We start from the raw sequence: 22,279 nt of genomic DNA on the forward strand, positions 1-22,279 counted from the left end.
AGTACAAATGCTTTGCAAATGGAGATGGTATTAAAATGATTATCATTGTTACGAGTTTTTTCTCTTGCTATACTTTGCTGGTTTGTTGTTTCATTTGATTGTATTGTTTGTGTGCAATTTTGATGAAACCTGCTAGTTGCTTCCGTAATATCTGTTTTTACTCTTTACTAATAGAAGTTTATATGTGTGCATGGTGTTTAGTGTTCCCATTACATTTATACTTCCCATTGCCCCTGATACAGAAAACTTCATAGAAACAGGAGTTATTGGGCAAGTCTTAAATAACTGAAGTGGCCATTGTCTTTTTGTTCCTTTTCCTTTCCATATTTTCTTTTCTGAATGCAGACATAATGGTTGGGACTGCTAGGAGTGAGTACCTGAGCCATGCATGCAATATGAAGATACTCACTAAAACTTTGTCTTCATCCCACTTGAGTCAGTAAAACAAAGCAAACAAAAAAAACCCTACTTTTGAACTTATATGTGAAGAAAATCCGTCTAACTTGCTAAGCTTTTGTAATGATTACATAGGTTCATGAATGCTGCTAAACACCCGTGCTAAAAGACAAGGTGATCAAAATCAGGCAGGGTGTGTTGTCTTGGATTAGAAATCTGAGATTTCCTTCCTGGTGTTCCAGCTATGATTCTTGCTTTCTTCTTATAAATTCTCCACAGCATAGTCTTTTCATTCTCTTGCTTAAAATCTGACAGCAGATTTTCACCACTCTGAAGGTAAAGTTCCAAGCTCCTATTGTAAAGTCTTTTCTAGATCTACCTTGCCTACCGCCACAGCCTCAGCAACATATTTCACTGCCACTTTTCCCCCTGTAGCCACATGGATGTTTTTCTCACTCAGATGTGCTGGGGGATTCTTTGACTTTCCCTTCCGACATGAAGTTCTTTTTGCATACATTATACGAATCCTTACTCCATGTCTACATTTCAAAATAAATAGCTCATTATGTACAATCCCCTTTGAGGCTGGTTCATTTTATGCCACTGTAACCATCCCTTTGCCAATCTCAGTGTCTTCCACAGTGGGCTGTTGGCTCAGTGAGAGGTAGAGTTCTGCATATCTTGTTGATTGTTTCATTTGGAGAGCTTGATCTTGTTCTGGTCATCAAGCAAATGCTCAGCTTTATCATATGTGTGTGAACTTGAAACAAGTTACCTGTCTGGTCTTAAATCTAGATTTTTTTTAAAAGGAAAATTGGAGTTCAGGTTTCACATACAAAGAGTTTATTAAGAAGGCAACTCTAGGCAAAACTTGGGTATTGGAGCAACACGAGAGAGACAGAAAACGTGCTTGCAAGGGGAGTGTTATTAAACAGTTTTTGATTTTTGGCATTGTAGGAATGTGGACAGTATTTCATTCCTAGGTAAGTTCTGAGAGGAAATGTGGAGTGCATGTTAGAATTGCATTGTAAATGGACAAGACAGCTAGGGAATGAAGCAATCAGCACCTACCAGGCATTGGTTAAGGACTGTTGGGAAGTGGTAATTACTGCCTTGATGATATCTAGGCAGAGAAAATTTGTCTTCTAAAGTAAGCCGAGGTTCTAGAACTTGGAAAAAGATAGGGTGAAAGGATTACAGGGTTCCAAAGGTATGTATGTACACCCCAGAGAGTTCCCATATGGCTTCTCTGTCAACCAAGGCTCCTTACTCAGGAAATAGATATGAAAGCCATCAGAAATATTTCTGCCTGTTGAATTATTGACTGTCTTTTAATGTTCTAGTGAATCTTTATTTGAAAGTTTCAATGTTCCTTTGAAGATGGGGCATCCATTTCTTCTTATAACAGCATATTCAGCATGAATTAAGTAGACATGTCTCAAATCACCCAGAGAGGGCACCAGATGGAGATTATATGACAGGCAACACTTTGTTTACTGGGTTATAGTTGTCACAGATGGGAAAAGATCTAGCACAAGCCAAGTGCTGAGAACTGGTGGGTACCCAGGACAGAGGCAGGGCCCAGTAAGGTCGGGCAAGCTCCTTTCTACCTATAAACCGAGTGGATCTGGCCTTTTGTGATCCATAAAATAGGAATAGCAACTAATATATTGCATATTTATTAAGAATGATTTATATATGTAACATATATATACATGGAAGTAAAATTTTGATTATTAATGCAAGATAGTGTGGGATGCAGATAGGGCTACACTTTATGGGTTTTTATTTTATTTATGCCACTTTTAAAACAACTTTTAATCTAAGTGTCAGTTTTTTAAGTGGGTACAATCATGATCCCATCTCATCATCCTGTGTTAAGGCATAATGAAACACATAAACATTTCTAGCCTTCAGAAAGTGCTCAGTATGAGCCTATTGTAATTATATTTGTTGGTGTTAGTATGTTAATAGTAATATGTCAAACCATAGTTTCTATACACATTTTAATCATCTTTAAAAATTGATTTTTGTGAACAAAAATGAATATATCACTTTATCTTAAGCTTTGTTCTATATGTTTTTAAATCACAAACTCCATTTTCAGGCCTTTTCTGTAGCCCTTTAAACTCTTCATCACTTGGGAATTTCAATTTAGAATGGGTCCTGGGGCTTCAAATGATCCATATGAAGAGAATGAGTGATAATTTAGTTTTCAACCTTAAACTTTCTTTCATTCATCTTAGATCTCTGTGTCTCTTCCCCCATCACTTTCTGGCTGATGGCTGGGTGTAAATGATGCATCACCATAAATTACAATGGATAACCAGGAGTCATTGTCCTTTGATGAGGGTCAAGTCACTAAATGGCAGAATTGCTAGGCTCACCCAAATCGCTTCTCTAACTGTAATAAGTGTTGGTCTAGCACATTTGCACATTACACCTCTAAGACACTTTAGCCTTAAGCTACAGAGCTGACATATTAGCAAGAATGCCTTACATTTAGGCTATCAGAAGTCTCCCTTCAACCATGACTCTAATTGCCACTTGCAGATGGACGAGAAGCGAAGAGAAGCTTTTAGAAGCAGAACGTTCATACAGAAGGAGAGCCGAAAGTTTAATGCATTCTGGCTGAGAGTTACATTGTAATTTTTAAAGACCAAACTGTGCTCAGGTTAAAACTCAAAGGAATTTAAGGGTACTTCTAGTTATATCTGCCTTCTCTTTCAGATGAGGAAATTCAGGTACAGATAGGTTAATTGCCCACAGTCATTTTTTAACAGCGATTCTCAAACTTGAGTGGAAGTATGAATCACCTGAAGAGATCTTCTTACAATACAGAATCTGAGGTGGCAGGTTGCCAGTAGGACATGGGGCCTAGTATTTCTGCACACTCCCAGAAGACACAACTCCTGTTGGTCCAAGGATTGCTCCGTGATAAGCAAGGACATTCCATGAGGGAAGACTGGGAAGGCATGACTTCTAAGTTATGTCTTTCTTACCTTTCGAATCATTCCTTGTGTCTGGAAATAGAATGAATGTTCAAAGCTACAATGCATAAGAAAGTGGGCAGTTATTAGTGATATATATTTATACAACTAGGGTACTAGTCAAGTAAATAATCAGTCAGCCCTATGATCAATGTGGAAACCGTGGGACCATGGAGGATGCTGTGGCACTGTGCATAGAACAACCACTTTTATGAAAAGACTGTGGGGCTGGGAACGTGGCTTAGTGGTAGAGTGCTTGCCTAGCATTCATGAAGCTACCATATTAACAGAAAGAGCCAGAAGTGGTAGAGTTCTAGCCTTGAGCAAAAGAAGCTCAGTGACAGTGCCCAGGCCCTGAGTTTAAGTCCCAGGACTGGCAAAAAAAAGAAGAGACAATGGGAAAGTCCTGCAGTGAGAATGCTGCTGACAGCCACCTATCAGCTTCCAATGCCCTATAACATGGCCTGCACTCAAGAGAACTCTGTCACCCTGGTTTATACCTCTTTCTTGGACTATTCTGTATCTAATAACTGGATAACATACACAATCCTTGTCTCCAATGGTGTCATTGGAAAAGATATCTGTTACTCATTAGTTTGTGTCCTCTCCAAATTCATGTGCTGAACTCCTAACCCCTTATTTTTTTTGGATTTGACTATATTTAAAGATAGGGCCTCAAAGGAGGTCTTTAAGGCAGAAGGAGATTATATATGTGGGTCTTAAGCCAGTATGAATGATGCCATTACAATAGGAGACAAAAGTAGGACACAGATGTACACAGAAAATACTGTGTGATCACACAGCAGTTCGCAAGCCAAGGACACAGGCCTCAGAAGGAGTACTATATTAACCTTGATTTCAGAATTGAGGCCTGCAGAATTGTGATAAATCTAATTACCAATTTCCTGTCATTTAAGCCACCCAATCTGTGATACTTTGTTACAGCAGTCAGAGAAAACAAATACAGTAGCTTTGGTAATTGCCATAAATCTCAGTGTGGTTTTTTGGCTGGAGGGGTAAGAGCTTTTGTAAAAGGAAAAGCCACATAGAGGTGTCTGAAACCTACCTCTGCCTTGGCCAACAAAAACCCCAAAATGATCTTATATGTGGGGGAATGGCAGAGATTAGCCTATTCTTAAAGTTTGAGATGCAGGGATAAGTGGGTCCCTGTCATGGACAATTTAACTGCCAATACGGAGTCATGCAAAACCCACAGATCCTGGAGAGTAACAACAGGACTATCTGTGAATTCATCCAAATAGAAGCTCCAGTTTGAGCTGCTGGGGCTCCTATTGGGTGTTTGCGAGAGCAGATCCGCCTGTTTCCAGATATATGGCATATGACCACCAATTTAGTAAAACCATTCTTTATGGGTCTCTGTCAGAAAGGGAATCCAAGTGCATATTGCTGTGCACTGGACAATAGTATATATGTGCTGGGCTGCCCCGAGCTATGTTAACTCTTCCAGCATCTGTGGTAATACATAGTACTGATCTGATGGTTTCAGGAACAGCTGGATATGCTGTAGACCATCAGCTAGGCTGTGATATTGTCCAAATGGAATGGATGAGAAAAAATGAGGTCAGTATATTGGAAACCTTTGTAAGACACATATCATAAAGACACATGTCCGAGGACAGGAGATCCATTTCTTTCTTTTTAAAAGTCCTTCAAAGTCACATTCTTCTTTTTTAATTATCTTTAAGTAGTTGTCCAAAGAAGCTGCCATTTAACAAAGTAGTTTATGAATACACTTGTTGGATTTCAGATTTTTTGCTGAGATGTGAGAAAATGAAGCTCAAACATTCATTCACCTGTCAGGTCCTTAGCTGCATAAAACATTTTTACCATTGAAAGAAATGAATAAAGAACTTAAAGTATCCAGGTGCTGGGTGGCTTATGTCTACTAGCCTCGCTACTCATGAAGTTGAACTCACAGAATCATGGTTCAAAGCCAGCCCAGTCAATAAAGTCCATGTGACTCTTATCTCCAACTACTAAAGAGCTGAAAGTGGGAATGTGGCCCAAGTGCCAACCATTAGCAAAATAGACAAGAATAAGAGAATAAAAGGCCCAGAGTTCAAGTCTGAGTAACACATACACACATACAGACACACACAGGCACATACACACACTCACAGCCATGACTAAGTAAAATATTTTATTTCTCCCTGTTTTTGGGAAGAATGTTTGTTTTTGATGAGAAAATGTGTCTGTTCTGTAACTAGCCCAACGAATCTTGGCATGCTCACTTGATATTAGTTATTTGTTGTTCAACATATCCTTATTGAGCATTTGCAGGTCTAAAGCTTGATTAAAGAAAGATATTTTTATCATATAAGAGCTTATGAATACCTGAGTTCAATTCTAATAAAGCTGTTCTGAGAAGAAAGTGATTTAATACCTATTAAATACTTAGAATAGTTGGTCCAAATTTGTTGTTCAACAAGGTTAATTATTTTTAATATTAGTCTTCCCTTTCTACCAGTAAGCTAGTATGCTTATAATGTGAGGCTTGACCTTCTCAGGAAGAGAAAGTCATTATGAGTTATAAAATTTAAGAGGAAAGTTTCAGAATATGAGCCTGGTGGAAAGGAAGAAGGAGATTAGATGAGAAAAAATAGATCAGTTTTTCTCAAATCTTAGCACTATTGCCTCTTGGGCTTTTTTGGAAGCTAGGCATTGCCATGTTCACTGTAGGAGGTCTAGCAGTACTTAGGCCCCCAGAAGCAGCAACCCAGTTGTGATGACCAAAACAGCTCGAGTCATTGTCAGATATGCTCAGGGGAAGGGATTAAGCTTGACTATGACTGAGAACTAGACCAGATACAGGAAGAAGTTTGCGTGGATGGGAAGGAGCAGAGGAACTGGTGATAGAAATCATCATAAAGAGGAATGGGAGGAACCTGGTGATTGATGAACTAGCAAGAGTCAAGAAGAAACCGAGTCAAAATAATATTGGAATTGAAAACTACTGAAGGTATAAAAGGGAATTGAATCAAAGGCCACAAGTTTGTTTTCTGAATGCTTAGGATGGTAATAATGACAATGAGTATGGAAAGAGAGAAGTTGGTCTATGGAAGGAACTTCAGTTCAGCTTAGGTCTTTGATTTTCTAGTGGGGGAGTATTTGAAGTCTGCTAGCTATCCTTCATTTTGAATGCTGGATGATTTTTACACACATTGTGGAATTTAATTTGAATTTGCTTTGAGGTAAGCCAGGCTTGAGATTCTGAGATGGTTTCCCAAGCTCTCAGGACTTTTAAGGGATAAATTTGGAACTACTCCTGATTCCAAAATCTATGGTATGTCTATTCCTTCCACTGCCACTTCCCCCAAAAAAGTGATGGTGGAGACAGTGAGAAGAAGGTAGTTTGGAAGACGGTGTGAAGGACAAGAGGTGAGGCCCACTGAATCACAAGGATTTGTCTGGAGTCAGCTGAAATGGCTTTGTGGCATTTGTGCATCTGCCCTTTCCCACCAGATAGAAAATTCTGATGTGTAGTTAGATGCTGACACCCAAGATACATGACACACTCACAATATCAGTGAACCATGTGCCTGTGTTTTCTTAGCTTCTAGCAGAAGGCAGATATTGGCAGCTGGGTACCAAATTCCAAGGAGGCATTGCTCATGCACTCTCTTTAAGAGCTGCGCAAAGCTTCTCAGTTATGTTAACATCTTCTTTCTTGTATATTGGAGCATGTGAATCAGAGAGGGGTTGGACCAGAGATGGAGATTAAACCATTAAAACATCTTAGCTGCTGGAGTGAGGCTGCTGTTTGTGGGAATTACACTTGTGTGTGATGGCTTCCAAAATGCTGAAGTTTGGCTTGCTAACTTGCAACAAAAACTAAAAAGATGACAGCTTCCAAAACAGCCTTCTGCAGAATTTGGTTTAGCAGTCAAAAAGTATATGGTGACATATACAAAAGATGTCTCAGAAAGTATTCAAAACAAATTGTTAACCATAGATTTCTCTGGAATAAATCAGCAAAGAGCAAGTTCAAAAAACCTTATTTTTTCTTGCATATATTTGTGGAGATTTTGACTTCTTTACCCTGTGAATTCATTATTTGGAAAGAAGTACATTGTGGCAGAAATTGCCAGAATGGTAACCCTGAGTGTATAGATAGCAAAGGGAAGGAGGCTTGAGCATATTTCTGGAAACACTATTTATGTTATGTTCTTTTTCACGAAAACACTGAAATTTGAGCTGTCCACGATGATATGTGTACTTGTCTCTAAGATGTTGTATTTTCATAAAAACTCAAAACAAAATATGTTTAAAGTGTTAAACAAAATTTGTAAGAGTTAATTTGGTAGACACAGTGATATTCATTTGTTCATTTAACTTCAGAAAGCAAACTAAAACCATACCCATTTTACTTTGTGAAATGACGTTAGAATATGAAGGTGAGTAGGGCAGGTTGATCTGAGATCAGCCTGGTGATGAGGAAAGATGTTACATTGCAAGGAAGCTAGCAGTAAGCACCTACTTGCTATTCTGTAAGCATCTACTTCCTGTTAGTAAGCATCCATTTCCTGTTGAGCAAGCATCTGCTTCCTGTCTTCTTGTCATCAAAGTAAATGCTTTATGGCAGTCTGATTTATTCATAATTTTCCTTAATAAATCATCTCATCTCTACATTTCGACTTTCCCGACCTTTCTTCCTGCCACCATCTCACCTACCATCCCAGGAATGAAAAAGAATGCATGCTTTAGGGTGTCTGTTTGTGTGTTTCCCAGTGAAAATTTCATAGACAAAGTCAGACAATGACTGTGCTTAATTCTTGTGCTATTATTGGGAAAACAAGGCACTATGGAGGGTTGTGAACGTTGACATCTGTGATTCTGTTTAATAGCTGTGGGGAACATAGTCTGATCACTTGAATTTTCACTTTCTACACTTATGAATGAACATACAAAGCAACACTGAACTCTATGGGGGGGGAGATAAGGGGGGAAATGCTCTTTAACAACCATTGGTGTAGCTTGTTGTGACTTCTTAGACATTGGAAAATATCCTTAGGGTTAATTGGCTATGTTTTCCAACATACTCAGTTTGTGTAAAAGATGATAACTCTCTCTGCCCCAGGGCAATGCTATGAGAACAGAACAAAGGCCAAAAGACTGTATTAGTCAAGATTCTCCAAGGAAACAGAAATAATAACATGCACAAATACACATAAATATGTGGAGAGATTTAACAATATAGGAGCTGGAAAGCCCAAAAGCTTGGGGTTGCAAGCTAGAAAATCTAGCGAGAGTTGATATTGCTGTCTTGAATCCAGTGGCATTGCAGCAACAGCATTTCCTCTCTATTAGGGCCCCAATATTTTTTTGAAGATGTTCAATTAATTGGATAATGCTTATAAACATTGTGGGAAGTAATCAGCTTACTTAACACCTACAAATTTCAGTGGAAATTAAGTCCCAAATATACCTAGACATTATCTATACTAATTTGTTTGAACAAAGAACTAGCAACCATAGCCTAGCTAAGCTGGATTTGCAAATATTTTTTCCCATTTCACAATTCATCTTTCTCTTCCATAAATTGTGCTATGTAGAAGACTTTTAGTTTGATAAATTCCCACTTGTCTATTTTCACTTTTGCCATCTGTGCTTGTAAAACAATACTAAAAAAGACATTGTCAGATGGTTTTGAGAGTTTGGTTGTGTTGTGTTTCTTATAGTAGTTTCAAGGATTATGTTTATTTCTTTAATCCATTTTTTGTATAATATGAAGCACAGGTCTGTTCTGCAGGCAGGTATCTAGTTTCTCTATCACCATTTATAGAAGAAACTATAATTCTGAATTATGTCCATTCTTGTCACCTTTGTTGAAAATCAACTTATTGTATTTATGGATTTATTTCTGCATTCTCTATTCTCTTCCATTGGTCTAGGTGTCTTTTGTAATTCTAGCACTAAGCTTGTTTTGATGAATGTAGCTCTGTAGTGTGGTGCATGGTAATCTCTCTGTGTTTTTTTCCTTTTGATTATTCAAGATATTTTGTAGCTCCATAAGAATGTTTTTTGTTTTTGTGTTTTCAGCCCTGGGGCTTGAACTCTGGGCTGCAGAGCTGTCCCTGAGCTTCTTTTCCCCAAGGCGAGCACTCTACAACTTGAACCACAGTGCCATTTATGGCTTTTTAGAGTAGTTTATTGGAGATAAGTCTCATGGACTTTCCTGCCCTGACTGCTTCTAACCACAATCCTTGGATCTCAAGCCTCCTGAGTAGCTATGTGAGCCACAGGTGCCTGCCTCCATAAGACTTACAGTCATTTTACTATTTCTTGAAATGTGTCATTGAAATTTGGATAAAGATTATATTGAAACTGTAGGTCACTTTGGGTTGTAGGGACACATTAAACTACTACTTCTTCTAGCTCATGAACAAAAATTAGGATTTCTCTTGAGCAATTTATGATAATGGAGCTAGTCGCAGGAATGATTTTTTTAGAGGAGACAGCACAAGGTGTTTGAGTTAGTCCTGGGATAGGATCCTCAAGCAACTTGGTAGAAAGATAGAAATAAAAAGAGGAGATTGGCAGAGATTTCTTCAGTGTAATGAAAGGGTTAGAGAAAGCCTAGGAAAAGTATGTGCAAATATTTTTTTATGAGTTTCATTTTATGATCTGTCAGTGAGGACCTTTTAAGTTAATCTAAAGACCCTAAGAGTCTAGATTTTGTAGTTACTTTGGAGGCAAAGGAGAAGGATCTCTGTCTTGCTATTTGAGTGTGTATGTGTGGGCGAATTAACTAGGAGCTGAAACAAAGGGAGAATAAGAATTCTAATTCTCAGATGTAGAATATTAGAACAAGAATGAAGAGGAAGCAAGCTCTCTACTATAATCTGTAGCAGTTTATTCCCAAGTGGTTGTGGTAGACTCTCTTCTTTCTGGAAAGTGATGTTCAAATCATTTTAATTACATTTTGAGGACAGTTAACTCTATTGTCAGAATATTTAGGGCTGTTCAAGCAGGTGCCACCTGGGCTACATCTTCCAGGATTGCTGAGATGATTTAAATGAGTGACATATCTCCAGCTTTAGTACAATGCTTACCTTGTACTAGGAGTTCCACAATTGCTGAAGTTATTTTTGTTACCATTACTATGCCCATTGTTATCAATGTGGTGTATCAAGTATTTGTGAATACCTCCTACTTATCTCTGGGATCACTTGGTAATTCCTTTAATACAGAGACTGTCTCACTAATATTTCATAAAGACTTATAGACACTCCCAACTTGAAAGCACAGCACAGAACACCCAGGAGATGCCAAGGTGGGTCTACTGATCTCATCTCAAATGAATTCATAATCTAAAAGGAGAGCTAAGATTCACACAGATAATTTCAATGCAAGCTACAAAGCAGGATCTCAAATGGTGGTCCTTGATGTTTTTCTCTGTGTCATACAAAGCTTTAATGTTTTTTTCAATTTGATGACAACATTTCAAACTCTGGAACTTTTGCATAAAATCTGAATTACTTTTTAAAAAAATTCTCTTAAAAATTGAAAGTGGTAAGTATTGTAATTCTACCAATAATTGGTGTTCAGTAGAAATAATTTGATTAATATGGATCCTCAGGGAGAGAAAATAAATTTTGCTTCTTTTGTGAGGACATTTAAAGCAGAATAGCAAAGGTGTGGATATTTAGAGGGATAGGCCATTCAGACGTTTATATTTGTCACTCTGACAAAGTATCTGAGTAAAACAACTTGAAGAAAGAAAAATGTATTTCAGTTCATAGTTTCAGAAGTTTCTGTCCATGAGGGCTAACTAGCTCTGTTGTTTCTTGACCTGTGATGAGGCAGCAGACCATAGCACAAGAGTGTGGTGGAACAGATGTGCTCACGTCATAGCCATGAAAGGACAAGAAGGAGGGTCCCAAAACATGTTCCGTGTGACTTGCTTCTTCCAGCTAGGCCCATCTCTGACACTTTTACCACTTCCTGGGAATGCCAGCAAATTATGAATCCATCAGTAGATTAACTCAGTGATGAGGTTAGCTCCCACATTATCTAATTACATCTCAGTAACACTGCCGGCTGAGACCCAAGTTTTCAACACAGAGATATTTAGGATTGACACTTCATATCCAAACCACAACAGAGGGTAGGGAAATTATGAAGAAATTATGACCACTAATGAAATACAGGTGCAAATTAATGCATTTTTAATGATAAAGCCAAGGCTTATATAACCCAAATGGAGCACTAAAAAGTTCAAGATGGCAGATTTGGGGTTCAAACTCAGATCTCTTTATTTCTGACACACACTGGTTTTATCATCATCCTAATTTGAACACACTGATAATGCATGGTAAGTCAAAGGCATACACACTACACTCTACACCAAAGATGTGAAAATAAACTAAGGTTGTAGAGAGGAAAATCAATTATTTTCTAGAATATACTGGGTGCTATACACAGGTAGAAGGAAAGACAAGAGTTAGAAAGGAAAGGAAGGAAAGACAAGATGGAATTATGGAGAAATCAATTTATTTTCTAGAATCTACTGGGTGCTATAAACAGAGGTGGAAAGAAAAAGGCAGAGAAACATTGTGTACACTTGAGTAGAAGAGAGTAGAAAGTTGGCTGCTATAGTGCTGATAATTTAAGTGGAACAGAAAATGGGAGAATTTCATTAAGAAAAGAAAGGGAATCCTGTGAAGAGTGGAAATACACTGACAGAGATAAGAAGTGTACAGATTGTTGGGAATCTAGCTAGAGACTTAATATTCTTGAACACATGCTCTTGGACATCAGTGACATATGAATTATCTAAAAAGGAAGCTTCATAGATCTACTATCAGAGGTTTGGGTTCAACTTGTCTGGTCAGGGTGCTTAACTTTTTACAGAGTAGCTTAGAGACCCTGACAGGTGGCAGGGAAATCAATTGCCATGTTGGGGATGTGGTTTGTTTCCTTATAGCTTATGTGTCAGAAGCTTGGTCCCTCGTGCACTGGGGCCTTGGAGCGGTGGGGTCTGGTGGAAGGTGATTAGGTAATTAGAAGACCTCAATACAAGGATTTATGTCTATCTGTAGGGAGTTGCCTATGTTTGCAGGGACTGAACTGGTTTCCATGGGGGTGGGATGTTATGGAGGGGATTTCTCCCTTACCATTTCTGCCTCCTCTCTTACTGTAAGATCTCGCTTACAGGCGTTCTTACCATGCAATGCCATGATGCCATCCACTCTGCCCGCTTTCTAAAGGAGCCCCGGGCCAGAGGTGCCTGCTGATTTCCAAGTTGCAGCCTCCGCAACGGTGAGTTAAAAGAAGCCTCTTTTCCTAACAGCCAATCTCTTGTATTTTTACAGTGATATAAGATGGAATGAGATATCCGTAATTCAAGAAGCACACTTTTTGGTGAGGTGAAGGGGGCAGAGAGGGTGGAGAATGATGATATTCAGTAACTGAGTTCAGATATGTAGAAAGGTCTTTAAGCCAAGTATGTTCCAGGTAATGAAGACCCTCTTATAAACATCAAGGGAACTGTTGAAAGGCATTGCTCCTGTGTTGTGCTGTTAAAAATAAGAGATATCAGTGAGTGGAATCAATCAGGAGTTGATTATAATAGTCTAGGTGAGTCACATGCAGGATTTAGGAAAATATCATATCAAATAATTGGTCTGGGTCATAGCTTGTCAGTTGATTGTATTCATTACTTATATGATGAATGAATGGATGAATGATAAAAATGTAAAATGTAAGTGTATGAAATGTATAAAACGATAAAAATGTAAAATGTATTAGGTAAGAGAGAGAAGACTTTTACACCAGTGCAACTCATAAATTGGAATTGAGAGCTTTAATGTTTTGAACTTAATGTTGATGTTATGAATTCATTCTGACATGTGTCTCCTACCTGAATTTAACCACTTTTCAACACAATGTTCTTGGAGAAGTGTATAGATCCTTTATTGAATGGTTGTAAAACATACACATCTCCTTCAGGATTAATTAGGTGATTTCTCTGCCTTTCTATTAACCTGTAATTAGAATGTAAAGATACTCATGCTCCAAGACACACATTTTAATTGCATCTCACTGTGTGCCAATATTACACACTCCATTGGAAAACAAGTGAAGGAAAGAGACTTGATTCTGAGCAAAGTGCCTTTTGCTCCTGGCCCAGTCCCAAGCATCGTGGAGAAGTTTCCCCATCTCACTTAATCCTGTGAGCCTTGGTAGGTTTCCCTGAGAAGGGCAGCAAGTGGGAAGACACAAGTACCTGGATATGCTCTTATCTAGCATGAGCAATGGTGACATTCTTTTGTTGTCAAGGCAAAAATTCCTTAAAGGAAGTCTGAGAGGATGGGAGGTTTGGGAATTTGATCACCAAGTTTTATATGAGCACAGGAATTAGGGGTTATCCAGCTTGCCTCACTCCAGAATGAGCTGGTTTTGGAACATAAAGTCAACAGAACTAAGAGAAAATATTTAAAGAAACCCAGGATCATGTTTAGTGAAGTCAGATTTAGAAGGACAAAGGCTGCATAGGTTTATATGTATATATAAATATATACATATACATATAAACATATATACTGTTTATCTATGTATATTTATATCTATATATTTATATTCACACAGTTTGTGATTGTGGAGATGTTTGAAGGGTTAGGAGTGAAAGGAAAAGAGAATATTAGAAGGTGAATAATACTGAAATACGTTGCCTCTATGTAGGAAGATAAAAATGAAATTCACTTAAAGCTGCTAAGTATTCAGGGGTAGTGAGGAATGGGGAAAGTGAGAGTGAGTGAGGGAATCATCTTAGTTATAATACTGCATGTATGTGTGTGAAATACCATGGTGCCACACAATCAACACAGACTTTCAAATATTAAGTGTCACGAATGGTCAAATAGGCTGGGTGTGGGTGGGATACTAGTGGTAGGGGAAGGAGGAACAGAGAGGTTGAAGGAGGGTGAATATGGTCAAAATACGTTATGTGTATATGTCACAATGAACAGTAAAGCTCATTGAGATTGGGTAGGAAGGGAGGAGGGGTTTGAGAAGAGAGACTGAGAGGGTGAGTCTCCTCATGCCCATGTCAAAATGAAACCACCTCGTACAACTCATTGATGATAATAAAGCATAGGGAAATGAAAAAGAAGAAAAACATGTCCAATTTTAGACAAGCTAATGGTGGACTGCCACTGAGAAATAAGACATAGTATTCCTCACTGAAGTCTAACATAACAGGTACTTGGGAGTTATCTCCTTTTGCTCTTGATTCCCTCCATGCCCAGCTCTATCATCTGATTGTCAGAGAGGGAGGAAAGCCAGTGAAAATCAAGGGCCCTGTCCTTAGCATAGTACATCCAATTTCAGTTCTGAAAGTAGCTCCATTGTGATGTCTATAGAGCCAGTTGGGAGAACTTTAGGTGAATCATAACATTATTTTTTTGTTGTTTTTTACACTTTATTTTATTATAAAGGTGATGTACAGAGAGGTTACAATTACACAAGTAAGGTAAAGAGTACATTTCTTGTTGAAAATTGTTACCCTCTTCCTCATTTTTCTCCCACTTTTTTCCCTCTACATCATTCTTATTTATACATGAAAAAAACAAGGTCCAGAATTGACTAGTGATTTACTTCATGAATTGAAAGGGGCGAAAGCTCAAATCTCTGCTCTAGCCTACCCAGACCACATTGACAGTCTGCTACTCAGTCCTTGAGTCCCAACAAACTATAAATCCTTGCCTTCTCTCTGATCATCTAATCAACATTTCACACTGTTTTCCACTTTTTTTTTTGCCTGCAGTGAATTCATGCTGCAATAAGTAAGAGAAGAGGAAGGAAAAAAGGTATTTAATCTAAAGAAAGGAAAAATAAGCTATCAAATGAAGGAATGGATGATAATGAAGGGAACCTAGGGACTCGAGTCCTGACAACTTGATGAGCACATGGCACACCCTCCACCATAAGAGACTCTCTTACCTGTGTATAAATTAGTTCAATCTGAAGTTTCTTCTACTTCACATGGACCAAGAATCCATCTTACAGTTCTTTCTCTCTCTCTGTGTGTTGATCTTCAGTGTTTAAAATACCTTCAAAGCAAATGAGGAAATAACTTTTCATTTTGCCAATGTTTGCTTTTCAGTGTTTTGAATGAATCTTCTTTGCAAACTGCTAAGCTAATTGAACTGCCACCATTTCAGCTGAAAAAACACCCTGACTTGCCAAAGAACATTCACTGAGTACTCCATGTCTCCAGCATGGGGGCCAGAGTTGGGTGGGGGAAATCATAAACGTTAGCAAGAAAACCAGGGCAGAATGGCAAGATCTGTATTTTGCCTGGTTCTGTTCAGAGACGATGGGGCTGACTTGAAGGGCCTACTTCAACTCCAACAGATAGTTTTGTTGGTTCAGAAACATAATCAGTACCATGGTAAGGTCAAGTGACTTGTTGGAGGCCGCTGACAAGGGGCTACACTGTCCTGGGTAGGCCATGTGACACTGGTTCATGGCCTAGACACCTCCTTGAAAGCCCAGCAGAATTCAGTTTTCTTTCTGACATTGAAGTTTTATTCAATTTTGGACTGGGGTTTAAGCTCAGTTAGTTTTATATTACTTTCTTGCCCTTATTTGATCATGTTTTTTATTCCCACTATGCCATTCATCTTAGGTACCAGCCTAAGTAAAGAAATAAGCAAATAAGCATGTAAACAAATAAATGAAAATGAAGAGCTCCAGAAAGGACTCTCAAAAGGAGCATCAAAACTTTCAGTGAATAGGTTTATTTGAGCAAAATAACACCTACCCTTCCTTAAATTTGTCCAGCCAATTCTCTTGACAGATTTATAAAACTGCATTATTTCTCCATTAAATCATATTTTATGTGTGATGCAGCTTAAGAAAGATGCCAGGGAATGGTGAGGTCCTGTTCTTTGAGTTGAGAACATGTCTTTGGATATTGGCAGGGGGGAGGGGGAGGGGGACAGGGTAAGAGGTGGAGATAAATCCACTAATCATATGGCATCACTGGGAATGAGATTCAGTTTTAGAAAAGAAGAGACTGACCCTTGCCAAACTTCATTCAATTTCTTTAAAAGGGAGGAGAGCTATAACTCCCTTTGAAAAAAAGTTAACTTTTCCTTAACTAAAATTAAGAAATATGGACTGGGAATATGGCTTCGTGGCAGAGTGCTTGCCTAACGTGCATGAAGCCCCGGGTTCAATTCCTCAGTACCACATACACAGAGAAAGCAGGAAGTGGTGCTGTGACTTAGGTGGTAAAGTGCTAGCCTTGAGCAAAAGAAGCTCAGGGACAGTATCCAGGCCCTGAGTTCAAGCCCCAGGACTGGAAAAATAAAAATAAAAAAATAAATTAAGAAACTTTTTACTGCTGAGATCAAAGCTGACCTTCTTAGTGGTTGAAACTTAGCAGATTTGGGTGGACAAAGACTGCACTGGAAGGCTAGGTCTCTTAACTTCCCGTAGATAGGCTCTCAGATGTGAGTCACCAACTGACACCACAAGCGTGGGCTGTATCTCCAGTATCCAGCACCTAGTTTGGCACTCGGCATACAGCACACACTTGACAAAACTTATTAAACCCAGATGAAGGTACATTGAAGTGATGAAAACTTTATGAATTTTACCTAATTTCTTCCAACTTCAGAATACAGTCCTCTAAGGAAATTAAGAAATATACTCCTTTGAATAATGTTTGGGAATCACTGCATCAGAGAAACAAAAATTGTAATGCATTCAATAACCTGATTCTAGACAGAGACTTCGAAGAATGTCTGAACATAGCATTTATTTCTGTAAATTCCACTGGAGTCTAAATTGGACTAGGACTCAATCATTTAAAGAGTACGATAAAAAGAGTAACTAACATTTGTCTAATGGTTACTATGCTCCCATGTTCTGGGCATAGCTATAAATATTTTATGCTAATGTGTTTAACATCCAAATACAATGCATCGTGTTCTCATTTGTAAGTGGAGAAACCAAGGCAGAGAGTCTTTATCTAACTTGCATACTGGAGAAGATGGCAGGGCTGAGCACCAGAACCCAGACCAGCTGGCATTTTAAACACTGCATATGTTATTGCTTTAACTCTCACGCCAACTCCTGAAATCCAGGCCCAGCACCCATCTGTCCAGCTTCCTTTTTAAATTTTAAACCCCAAATAGTCTTTCGACAGTGGACTCTATCACTTTTTATTTTTGTTATATCCCTTAAATATTATATTTCACAGCCCTCACCCAAACCAACTTTAATAACAGTCCCATTCCAATAAGTGCTTACTCCATTTCATAGAAAACACACAGACAACAAGGAGTTAAGGATTTCATCTGCATCATAAAGCCTGCAATGGGCAGAGGTTGGATTGTAATCAAGGCATTAGCTGACTCCAAAGATGAGTGTTTGGGTTTCTCTCTCTCTCTCTCTCTCTCCCTTCCTCCCTCCCTCCCTCTCTCCTCTTTCTTTTTGTCTTTAACAACCACATACGTGATTTCTGATTTCTTGCATCATTGTAGACAAGTTTGAAATGGAAAGGGCAGTGTGAAGAGGGCTCAGTTCCACCCATTGGCCTTGGGCTCTGTTGGTCCTCTCTGAATTCTTCTATTTCCCCATTGGCATCTTCCAGCACACGCTTCTTTCTCCAGACTTTTCCAGGTTCAGAGATCTGTGCTGTTTTGTGTTTTATCCTTTCTTTTCGTGGCTGGTGTGTCAGCATCTGTGTGATGGCGTGGGGTGGGTTGGGCATCCCCTATGTGCAGTCAGCATGCCGGAGAATCTCTGGGTGACTCACAGCACTTGTGGGCTGCTTCCTTGTTTGGCTCTCATCTTCCCACTGACAACCTGGCTTCTCATAGCCTTCCGTTCACAAGTCTGAGTTCAGTACCCAGAAAAAGACCTACCCTTGACCCTTGTGTTGAGAGCAGATGCAGTTCTAAAGGAGAACTGAAGTGGGGAATCACGAGAGGCAATGGTTGGCATGGTGGTAGACCAGGTTGCTTATGCAAGTCACAGGGCCTCTGCATTCCCTGGTTTAGAGGGAATGTATTTCTAGCATGGAAATCCAGCGCAGGTGCCTGTGTTTCTCTAACTTGTCATCTGGAATATATCCCTGGCTATACCCCTCCACATAGGAGGAGTGTGGTACTCTGACACCTGGCTGTCAGTGACTGGTCCTCTGGCTCCTAAAACTAGAGAGAGAGAGGGGTGAATTTTTATCACCAGTTAAGTAGGGATGAATGCCAAGAACCAGGCTGGGCACTTTTCTCTGTCTTGATTGGAGGTCTTCTATTATCTGTGTGACCTTGTTTCTAGCATGAGACTTTTTCACATTATAGAAGAGCAAACTATCTTTGTGTGATGAAAGGATCTCCACATTATCATCATGTAGATTTGGATGCTGAATAACAGCAAGATCAGAGGTACTATTCTGATAGGCGTACACCCATGTTTCAGGTCCTACACAGTCACGAACCCATCTCATGAACTGTCACCACAAATTCCAGACATGAGGTGGGGGGCTCAATAGCTGATAAAATGACACTTCCCCAAATGAAATGTCCTTAGTACGTAGCTGTCAGTGTGACTTTATTGGAAAATAGAGTCTTTGCATATATAATCATGCTATAATGGCCCATAATCCAATGCATGGTATCTTGAAGTTTATATATAGTATGGAGTGATTAAATGCAGGTAACTAGCAATATGTTTAGTTGTAGAAAGAACACTGAACAAAAGCTCTGCATTTTTCAGGAGTATACTATCATCAATAACTAGTCACCCTGGTGTGCAATTGGTCCCTTATACTGATTCCTCCCATCTAAGCATGACCACAGATGTCACCTTTCCCTCTCTCCGAAGCTACTCCAGCCACTATACTATAGTTCAATGGAGTCTACTTATTATGATTTCATATATAAATGCTATCATGCAGTATTCATCTTCCTATACCTTCACAACCTGTCTTTTAGAGCCATGAACGTCATAGCACATGACAAGATCTCATTCTTTTCCATGCCTGAATAGAATAGTATTCCATGGCAGCATCTATCTATCTATCTATCTATCTATCTATCTATCTATCTATCTATCTATCTATCTATCTATCTATCTATCTATCTACCTATCTACTTATCTACCTATATGCCTATAGATATAGATATATATTGCTTATCCACTCATCCATTGTTGGACATTTGGCTGATTTTGTATGATAACTATTGATAACTATTGTGAATAATGCAATAAATGTGGGAATTAGTATACATCTTTGAGGTATTGATTTAAAAGTGGTACCTTTTAAAAACATTTCTCTGCCTAAACATTCAGTGATCCTTAATTGTGGGCAACTGAGATCCCGGTGGAGATACAATGTTGTGTGTTAGAGCAGCATCAGTGCAATATAATTAAAACACATCAACTCCTTTCCCCAAGGACGGTGATAGAGCACCCTCCTTTTATTTTAGGTAATTCTGTTATCTGTAAGCAGTTGTATGAAGTGGTTGCTATTCAACATGTCAGTTTATGAGTACAGTACCTCTTGGGCGGTATCACTGGAGGAATCTCCTTATCACTATAGAGGCAAAGAAACCCGGACTGGCAGTCTCAGGGAGCTGCTCAGCACCTCGCAGCTGGCTGCTGTGAGTGCTAATGAAGAGCAAGTCCATTTGGCTTGTAGTCCTTGCTTTTTCAAGTGTGCATCTTGTTTTTATATATTTCTGTTTTAGTTCATGACTGGTTCTGGTTACAGAAAAAGAAAAAGACGGTGAGGGAAGAATTAAGAAAGCTCAGGGAAGACAGGCACAGAGACGGCATAAAAAGACCTGGACTTGATGTAAAGCAGCTGTGATTTTTACATAGGCGACCGTGGCGCTAATGGGATGTCCACACTGCCTCCAAGCTGGGGAAGGAATCACACCCTCCCTTCTACCTCCCTTTCTTCAAAAGGGTGTGCCATTTCCTTCAGATGCATTTTAATTCAATGGAACACATGAATGTCAAGCTCATTCTCATTAATTTTAATTTCATAACATTTTTCATCATCCGGTGTGAAACTTCTCTCAGAATGTCTGCTCAGCTTGGTATACTCGAGCTGATTATCTAACCTTGTCTATTTTTTTTAAAACTACTTTGCCTGAAGCGCCACACGTATTGTCCAATAACAAGCCATTGTGAGTGGAGTAATCAGGATTTTCTGTGATATGACATCTCTTTCCATTGGTTCCCTATCTCTTCATTATTGTACCCTGCTTTTCTTTCAGAAGTTAGCAGCAGAGGATTTTAATTGAGCATCAGCCATGAAATAAGCTTAAATTCAGAGTGGGAACAAATGTCTCGGAGGGTGCCATATCCTTGGTGAACAATGGAAAATACCTTCAGCTCATTATAATGCATGAAGTATGATTAAGAGAGGGGAAAATACAAGGCTTAGTCAGAAACCTTAGGCCTTTTTTTTAAAAAAAGTTTCATTTCTTTTTAACTTTGAGAAAATAATTTAAGTGCTCTGAGCAGTTTTCTGTATTTTTCTATAGATGACCTCATGTAATCTACAAGAGAATAATAGTTTGTAGTTTCATAGTTAGGAGGACTAAAGACATGCAAATGTCTCAATCAGAACCATGAAGCATAGATGTGAGGAAGCTGGGCTGAGATCCTGAAACCTATGTTAATTCCACACATCCACAGTCAGAAAGATTCATCCAAAGTAGAAGCATCAAGGGTCTGAAGCCTGGAAGTTGGATAGAAGTCAAGAAGACAGAAATGTTCATTGATGATGTAATGAATGCCAGGGGTGTGACCTTGAAACCCGAGAGAGCAAAGCAAAATAGTTACTAGGCTAAAAATTGGATCGCTGTAATTATAGATCCTCAGAAACGGACACCTTTGACTGCTTTGGCCGAGGAATTCACTTGTTTTTGGTTAAGACATGAGTCCATCATCCATCCATCCATTCATCCACCTTTATCATTCATCCACCTTTATCATTCATCTATCAATCCATCTGCCCACCCATAAATATATAAATATATATATATTTTAAATATATATGTCTTTTCTTCTCTAAGAATCATGCTAAGTATTGAGGAAGCAATTCTGAATAAACAGACTGTTTCTGTCATTTGGAAATTATAGTCTAGTGGCTTGTGATCCACCTCAGTCCCTCCTCCGATGAGATGCCTCTGTTTCCCTTTTGCTTGGTATCTGCTTTCTTTGCAGGCAGACTTCTTGAGGACAGTTCTTTGTGACTCTCAGTGTTGTTTTGATTTGCATTACTCTTATGGACAGAGAAGTTGAGCATTTCTTCATGTGCCTATTGGCCAGTCCATGGGCTTTCTGGAAATAGGAATTGTGAAGTTACATGTCAGCGAGGATGAGGTCACGTGAGATCTAGATTTGGATGAGGCTTGAATGAGAGACCTGGTGTCCTTACACAAGGAGGCAGGACAAGGAGATGTACAGAGTGGACCATGTGTGAAGGTGGTGATGGAGGATGGAGGGGTACAGAAATATGCCTGCGATGGCACACAGCGTCCAAAGCTGCCAGCAACTGGAGAAAGCAAAGAAAGGCCTCTGCCCTTCAGCTTCTGGAGGGACGCTAGCTCTGCAGACAGCTTGATTTTGGATTTTTGTCCTCCAAAGGCATGAGAGAACATGACATGTCCGACTGCTTTCTGTCAGTAAATAGGTGGTCCTTTGCTGTAACAGCCCTTGGGAATGGACATATCACCATGCAGTTGTTCCTCTTCATAAGAACAGACATCCCTTGGAGGGATTGGAGTCTTACTTCTCATGTGGCTTTCCCCACATAGTGCTTCGATATGGAGGCATAGATTGCATATTTGCTGCAATAAAAGTGTAGCTAGAGAGTCGATAATTAGCTTTAATTTGAAATCACT

The sequence above is a fragment of the Dipodomys ordii genome, unplaced genomic scaffold (assembly GCF_000151885.1).
Source record: "Dipodomys ordii isolate 6190 unplaced genomic scaffold, Dord_2.0 Scaffold8, whole genome shotgun sequence".
Classification (NCBI taxonomy): Eukaryota; Metazoa; Chordata; class Mammalia; order Rodentia; family Heteromyidae; genus Dipodomys; species Dipodomys ordii.